This window comes from Macrosteles quadrilineatus, unplaced genomic scaffold (assembly GCF_028750875.1).
Source record: "Macrosteles quadrilineatus isolate MER2022 unplaced genomic scaffold, UCM_ALF_1.0 Scaffold_2__2_contigs__length_208266976, whole genome shotgun sequence".
In the NCBI taxonomy this organism is placed as follows: domain Eukaryota; kingdom Metazoa; phylum Arthropoda; class Insecta; order Hemiptera; family Cicadellidae; genus Macrosteles; species Macrosteles quadrilineatus.
The window spans coordinates 64,552,061-64,560,664 of NW_026542595.1; positions in this window are offsets into that span (position 1 = coordinate 64,552,061).

Sequence of the window (8,604 nt, forward strand, 5' to 3'; positions counted from 1 at the left end):
TTAAATTTCGGGCTCTTTTCATGTGCTCCGGCTAAAAGGACTTACGCCACTGAATAACGTAAAAAATGTTATGACATTTTAATTTGTCTGTCATCCCCAGCAATTAGTCATAATTATCACATGCTAATGATTCCCACAAGATTGTTTGTCTTTTTAAGCTCAATAAAATGGATACAGCTTAACCAAATTAAATTTATTTTCCTATTATAGAGTAAAGCTAACAAATAAGGGGTATACATATAAAGCTATATAAAAATATTAATATATGAATTTTTACTTTGGAAAAGTATTTGATACTGTTAAATATACTGTTTAACACGTTCGTCGTGGGTATTGTATTTTTACAACGTGCCTACCGCGCGCCAGGAGCTAGCGTTATAAAAGTTTGTCATTTTTCGTATAAGCAACTATGTTTTATCTATGTAGTGGGGGAGCTAAAGTAAAAAAAAACATAAGAAAATTGCAAATTGTGATAAGAGTATGCCCTTTGGTGGGAATGTAGTTTAAAGTTAGGCAATAAAAATGAGATAGGGAGGCACCGACCAAAGTTGCTATAATCCAAAATGGCGGCGATTTTTCGAAATGGCTGCCCGTATTTTGGGTTTTATATATTTTCTTTTGATATACATCATGCAAAATGGTGTTTCTGATAAATTTTTACGTTTTTAGGTATAAGCTAAGTAAATAGATTCAGTAATAAGGTAATAAACGTATATTTATTTACAGAAACTTTATAACACCAAATAAAAAAGCCCTATATTTTATAAGTTACAGAATATTTCTACCAACACCATTTTTAGCTAATTTGCCTATAGGGAAGTAGCTTTTACCGTAGGTGGCATGGTAAGACCTAGGCCCAGGACCGATTTACTTTTTCATTTTAATGTCCACAGAGGCCAAAAACACCATTCGTTCAAATTTTTATATATGTATATATTTGTGTGTGTGTGTCCGTGAACGCGATAAATGGAGTATTTTTTGTTCAATTTTGATGAAATTTGGTTTGAAGGTGTAAGGCGGGATAAACTTGAATGAGTTCGCGAACCAGCATAATCGGACCATGAGAACGGGGGTTTACGGGGGGTTTTTATGGGGTAAAAATTGTTTTTTTTTTAATTTTTGACCCTCTTAACACAGAATTTCCCAATTTCTCTCCAGACCTTTTTAAAGAGCTTAAGAAACGAATAATTTAGTATATAAAAGTGTTTATGTTCAATTATTGGTTACGGAGAAAATTCCAAAAATTGTTATTTTAAAATTCCCATGTTATTCTTATAAAGAATGTTGTAAAATGTTGTAGTTTACTTGTTTATGTATACATTTTGTTCGAACTTGGTAAATTTATTTATTTTACACTAAGTTACTAATATTTTACTAAAATAACACACTATTTTATCATCCCTGTAGCAGCAAGCCTATGTACTCATTAAACCTAATGCTAATTAAATACACTTAATTGAAAATCAACTCAGGCAAATGGAAATTCGCTTAGTCTGCAGGTTTGCTGCGGCGGGGGTATTTCTGATTCATTTAATTCCACACAGATTTCCATTGAAAACATTTATATCTATTTCAAAATCGGCGGGTAAACTATTTATATCATCAAAGTTCTGAAGTTTTTGACAAGCGTTACATATCAGGTGCTACAAGCATGTACATTTTTATTATTTGCAGAACAAAGCAAACTATCCCCAGTCAGCACAGAAGTATATAATATGTATTATTTACTTCGAGACGAAGTAAATCTTTAATAAATTATACGTATTGTATTAATATTGAATACATCTATTGTACGTCTATACGTCCCACTTTATTTTGTAAATAATACGTATTACTAATACGTAAATTTACGTAAATGATATACATAAATAATACGTCAATGATGTATGTATATAGAATGTAAATTTTGTACAAGCTAATTTGAAACAATAATATGTAAATTTTATGTACTATTTATGTAAATCATCTTTTTTTATTTACAGTAATGCAAAAAATATCTTAAACTCATTGAATGGTATTAACACATAACCATGGTGGAACATAATCCAATTATGTTAAGCACCAAAATAAACATGATAATAAATGTTCTGTCAGTAATCAACATAAGCATGATAGATTAGTTCTCAGCCAAATCAATTATTATAAAAAAATACTCATTCTTAAGGTCAAACTTAAGGCGCTTTAGACAGTAAACTATGCTCAGTCGTACTACGGTAACTCTGGTCAGTTGCAATTTATTTTATAAAACCGTCTTCACTCTTTCATGGTTTGTTAGTATTTGTTTAAATTCATCTAAAAATGTGTTATTTTATAGGAAACATATTCTCATTAATGTAAAGGAAAACTACAAATTCTTTAATTATTAATGTAATTATCATATAATAAGTAATAACTAGGATTGCAGTTGTACCCAACAAAACTAAAATCAAAACACTAGGCAATAAGTACAAAATACAGCTTTGCAATTAAAAATTTAATCTTAATAAATCACAATAACCTAAGCAGGTGGGTTCTTTTTAGAAACATTATATATTCTCGTCCCTGCCTGCCGGAACCATTCTTTTACTTTGGTTTCAAATGCTTTGAAAGTGAACCCGTCTCCATGAGAGGCTGCAACAACTCCTGAAACATGATTTTACAATGTGATACTACGGAGTTTTCACTATAATTGTTACGTTATAAGTTGAAATGTTTATAATATTAAGGTCGTTCCTACTTTGTCCATTAACTTAGAAGATAGTTTTAGGGTATTCAAAAAAATTGTCTCTCGATAATCTGACATGGTAGTAATGCCACTAGACACTATATACTTAATACTAAATGGCAATTTCTATACTAAATACTCTATGAGTATAAACTCAGGAATATTTTGCATGGCCGGTTTGAATGGTAAGCAAAGTACAAGGTCGCTGCAAAGCAAAAGGGCGGGTCCAATGTTCAGTGTTAAGGATTAAGGAGACCAAAAAATGGACTCATTAATCACTACTTCTCTGTTATCTATTTGGACTAGTCTGGTAGACCTTTGCAAGTTTCGGACATGCAAAATCATTTTTATTTACTCTAGTTTTTCCCAAGTATCCATATATAATCGTTACTAATAGCAATGCCGTAATTAGAGTACTTGCGGCTCTAGGTCAAATTAACCTTCGTTATCCCACGATCACGGTGAAAAATCGTGAACAATTCCTGTGATCATGAAAAATTATCATTGCCACCTACGATCACCGTGAAATCGGGAAAATCGCCAGCGGTTGGTTGTCAAACTGACACCCTAATGAGCCTGTAAGTGTCGGATTTTTAAGAGCCAACTGTAGTTAGATTAGCAGAGGTCAAGTAATGATTGACAATAAGTTTTCTGGCTATACATATCTAAAATAAGTCAAAATTAATTGTTAACCTTGTTATTACAAGTTTACTTAACGTGCAAAGTTCTGTCAACGTTTAACTATTTCTTAAATCCATGTTAATTTTTTCAAAAAATATAGGCCTAAGAAAAGAATAAGAAAAGACAAGGCTCGACTGCCAGGTGTCTGCCCTGTCTGCCAGGCGCCAACTGTTCGGACCGCGAATTGTAAAACATCTGTTGTCTCTGTGCTGATTCAATATTTTAAAACCCTTAGGAGAGGTTCAGATTTTTTACGTTTAGGATTTTTTATGTTCGGATTTTCGACTCTCTACCGCAGATGAAAATAAATCAAGTATTTCACACAACATAAAAAAAGTTCTCATAAATATCAAGTTGGGTTGCTTTCTTAAAAATACATTTCAAATTATAACTCAAACAAAATAGTTTTCACTGCTCCCCAGGTAAAATTACTTTTCAGGGACTATTATTAAAAATTCCATTAGACTCCAGTAATTATTAATAAGCAACTATTACACTTACTCTCCAATGTTTTGACGAAGTTGAGGCTGTGGAGGGCCCTCTTTCCCTTCCTTCCCTCCCAACTGAAGTTAATCGCCACTTCATTCGTTAGCGCCCTGATGAGGGCTCGTCGGACAGAGTCCTCTACTGTTGCGCCACCAATCCTTTGGAAGAAGTCTATCTACAAAAACAAACAAAATTTTAGTCATACTAAATGGTTTTATATTTACAAAATTCCCCTCCTGAAAGGCATGAGTCACTCTCAAAGAAAGTAGCTCAAATGTAAATACATTTTAATTATTACATCAGTTAGTTTGGGTAGTATGCATTTTAATATTAATAAATCAGCTACACACCAAAGGTAGAACGTTATCCTCATTGGCTAGCCATGTATCCAAAAAGTCAACCTCCAGTGCAATACCGCAATGCAGTGTTACATCAATTGGTGTCAATAAATGTGTCTCTTCTGAGTTATCTGTGCTCAACCTCTCCAAAGATTTGTTCTGGATATTTTCTACGTTTCTCATACGATCATTGACCTTGACGAGAAGCCGTGCTATTGCATCAAAATTGCCATTGGTACCTAAAAACCACAAGATACATTTATTAGACCGACCAAAAATAGTTAAATTGAAAAAAAAATTAGCAGAGAATCAATGACGAATGACGCAAGAAATTATTTATAAATAATCCTACAACAATAGATAAACATAAATACATAATTTGAATACCTTTTGAAGAAACAAAAGTTTTTCCTCAGTTATCTTGTTATGCATTTTGAACACTGTCAGTGACATTTTTCGAAGTCGTCCGGGGTCTCTTACCAGATGAAGAAAACATCTTGTGCGCGTGTGGTGCTGTTCAGGATCCTGGCCATCTGCTGATCTGCCCACGCCTAGACCAGTCTTGTACATTATATGATCTTTTACATGCGAATGACAAAGCCTATCGGTAGCTATTTTTTTAAAAGCGAAGTCTGATTTCCGGACACGGAAAGTAAGTATCAGTGACATCAAGGTGTTTTTCAGGGGCTCATTGGTTTTTTTTATGAGATATTGCTAGCCGGCAGCTTTAGGAGTAACAGTACCTAGCGTGCATCTTTGAACCGATTGAACATTATTTTGATCTCACACCTCCCCCGCAAAACCCCTATTAATCAGTTGAAGCCTGAAGAGTCACGTAGCTCGATTCGGTGAGTCAAGGGTTAATAGGTTGTATTAATGTATGTATAACATATGTTACCGAGTATGTTGTTTTGTTTGATAGAGCCTATATATTTTTTTAAATATGTAAAGCGTGCATTTTATTTGATTTCATGTACAATTTTATTGATTGATACATGGTTTTAATGAGTTTTTATATTATTATATTCATAAAAACATTGTTTGTCTTATTTTTAACACCACGGAAAACACTCTATCACTGATCATGTTTTAAAATCAACGACACCGACGAACGGTTAATGCCAAGAATAAAATCTTTTATTTTCAAATAGAATCTATAATTCTGCGTCAGCCCTGTAAAAAACTCTCAAAACTACAAATTTCAAACCAATTTAAGTTTAACATGATTTTAACACATCTAATTAATGATTTATAAGATAAATTGTTAATTTGGGTAGTTCCAATGCTATGAACTAGAAAGAGTCTTCAGTATGGAATTTCAAATTAACCTATGCAATCTAATTACTAAACGTATGGAGTAACTAATAGCACAAGGAAATATAAAAATTAAAGGTAACCATATTAGAGTGGAGGCTGGCGTTTACCCCCCCTCCCCCCCCGGTGGGAATTTTCGACATATACATTTTTTGGTTTGTATTGACATGTACTTTAAGGTTTTAGGTGCTTGCCACTTGTGAATTACAGCATGTTCCGGAAAACACGAAAATATCATGAATATATATATTTAAAAAAAATTATTTTCTTTAGCGAGTTCGTTTGGCTCTACAACCCGACCGATTTTCATGATTGAGGTCTCAAATTGAAGGTATTAACGCACAGATTTCACATCAAGCATCGGCATATAGTTGCCTACAGTCCCACTCGGCTTATACGTAAACAACATTTTTTCCCATGTATTTCTTATAGGAGTTAAATTTGGTTTTTCTTTTCCGAGTTCGTTTGGCGCTTCTACCCACCCGATTTTCATTATTGAGGCCTCAAATTGAAGGTATGCACGCACAGATTTCACATCAAGCATCAGTATATATTTATCGACAGTCCCACTCGGCTTATACGTAAATTAAATTCACCCCCCATGTATTTCTAAAGGGAGTTAAATTTGTTTTTTTTATTTTCCGAGTTTCTTTGGCTCTTCTACACGTCCGATTTTCATGATTGAGGTCTTAAATTGGTAGTATGCACACATATATTTCACATCAAGGATCATCGTATATTTATCTACTTTATTACTCGACCAAAAAACATAGGTTTGATATATTTTTTAATTCGTATTTCAATTTAAATTGTACAGTATTTTACCATTTTGTAAAATTTTGGTCTAAGAACCTTTAGTGAAATACCGGCTTGCATTTAAGATATTAGTTATTCAAATCGGACGGTTTTCAAGCAAACGCAAGGTGAACATCCAACATAAAAAAAATTATAAGGTTTTTCTATGATTGAATATCAATAGCTCCAGTATTGTTTACGTTTTTTTATATGCTTTAGACTCAAAATAATCAGTCAATTATAGGCTTTAATATGAGCTATTGATCGTTTGAATCAGTTAAGTTTAAGATACTGTATTACACAATCAAAAATAATCAATTTGATGATTTCTCGGATATGATATTTATTTTAACGCCGCAGTGCAGCATGGGTCCTTTAGTATAGATTTTTTAGTTTGATTTGATTTGATTAGTTGATTCCTGTGCGTAGGACGGGCCCACAGCAAGTTAGAATTTTTAATGCAAGTATGGTGAAGTCATCAGATTGTTCTCAGTGACATGGAAGCAAATGAAATGAAACTAAGTGAGCAAAGTATTTTGCAAGTATTGTAGTTGATGCTTTTGAACAATGCATTATTCTGCTTGAAGTTGAAAACCGTGATCAGAATTCCTAGATGGTCTGTTTATCAGCAGGAAGACCTGTACCCGAATCGGTAGAAGACAATTTACTCAATGTAGATAATCTAGGGAAAGCTGCATGCAAAGAGATTAGTTGAGATATGAGCTAAAGAAATATTTTTCTGGAGTTTTACTGCTGTCCCAGGAACGTAATATTAACCTTGAGAAGCTTAACAACATACCCATTACATCCAGGACCATGGGCATTAGCCACTGGCCACTACCAATGGATGCCCAACAAAAACAGAAAAGGCCAAACTGCTCCATGCTTTGGAGAACAAGCGTATATAGTAGACGAACCTTCCAAGATTGAAGAATGAATGTATGTATGTAATTGACGGTATGGCTTAATTTAGGTTGTTACTAATATTCCAGAAACCTCTGGTGAACTAGCACAGATTGCCTTCAGCCGTGTTCCGAAATTCAGCAGGATATACTTTATTACGGATAAATATTTAGATGTATCTATTAAAAACATTGAAAGGGAGAAGGGGATTTGGAGACACGTTTTTAATGAGAGGTCCAAAATCAAGATCCCACGGGATTGGAAAAAAATCCTAGCTAATGGTAAAAATAAGGAACAACGGGTTAACCTGCTAAATAATGAATGGTCTCAGCACAAATATGCATAAATTCAAACAAGCTTCGATACACGTTTCAAGGGTAATGTAAGGTTCTTTTTAATGATATTTTGAAATTCACCCCCCACCTACAAACAGGGTTGCTAAGAGTAACTTATTAATTTTTTTCAAAGGCAACCCATATCAATCAGCACATTATTTTAAAGAAATAAAAAAGAAATTGTCGCAAATCCGATTTTGATACAAGGAAAACGAAGTTTTATACGTTAATTTTACTGGAACCTTACATTCCAGTAAAATTGACGTCAAACATTCCTCAATAAAATTTATTTAATTTAAATAGAATCTCTTAAAATCTCTTTCCTAGAGGTACTCGTTAAATCTAATGTTATTTAAATATATTTAATTGAAAATCAATACAGGCCAATTTGAAATCCGCATTGCCTGCAGGTTTGCAGCAGCGGGGGTATTTTATTAACTTTTTTATTTTCATTTGAAGCCTTTGAATACATACTGAAGAAGTCCTTAAAAAAATATTTCACCAGTAATTAACGCAGGCAACCCTTATGTAATTTATTTAAATAAAACAGTTTTAAAATTTAACCGTTTTTCTTTATTTTCCGGAATACGCTGTAATTTAAAAGAGGCAAACAACTGAATTCTTAATCTGGTAGGTAATACCAACAAAAAAAAGTATAAGTCATAAATTCCCACGGGGGGGGGGAGGGTTTCATATTGGTGGCTCATGGTCTATATATGACGAAGGCAGGATTCCATTTCGATGAGACGTTGTCGATGTTGAAGTCTGATCAAATGGAAAAGTTGCTGCAGGCATTTCAGTAGCATTTAAATCAGTTCTAGGCCAACTTGATTTTGAAATGCTGGAGCTGGGAACGTTTACATAAAAACAAATTGTGTTAGGCCTATAACAAAATTTGTTTTTCTATATAATTTTACTCAAACGATAAAGAATAGATAAGAAACTCCCATGTTTGTTAAGTTAGTATATATATTATAATACTTTATATTACTTACATAAAGGTTTGAATAGGCCTAATTTTTTCAATTTTATGTTTGATGTAAAAAAT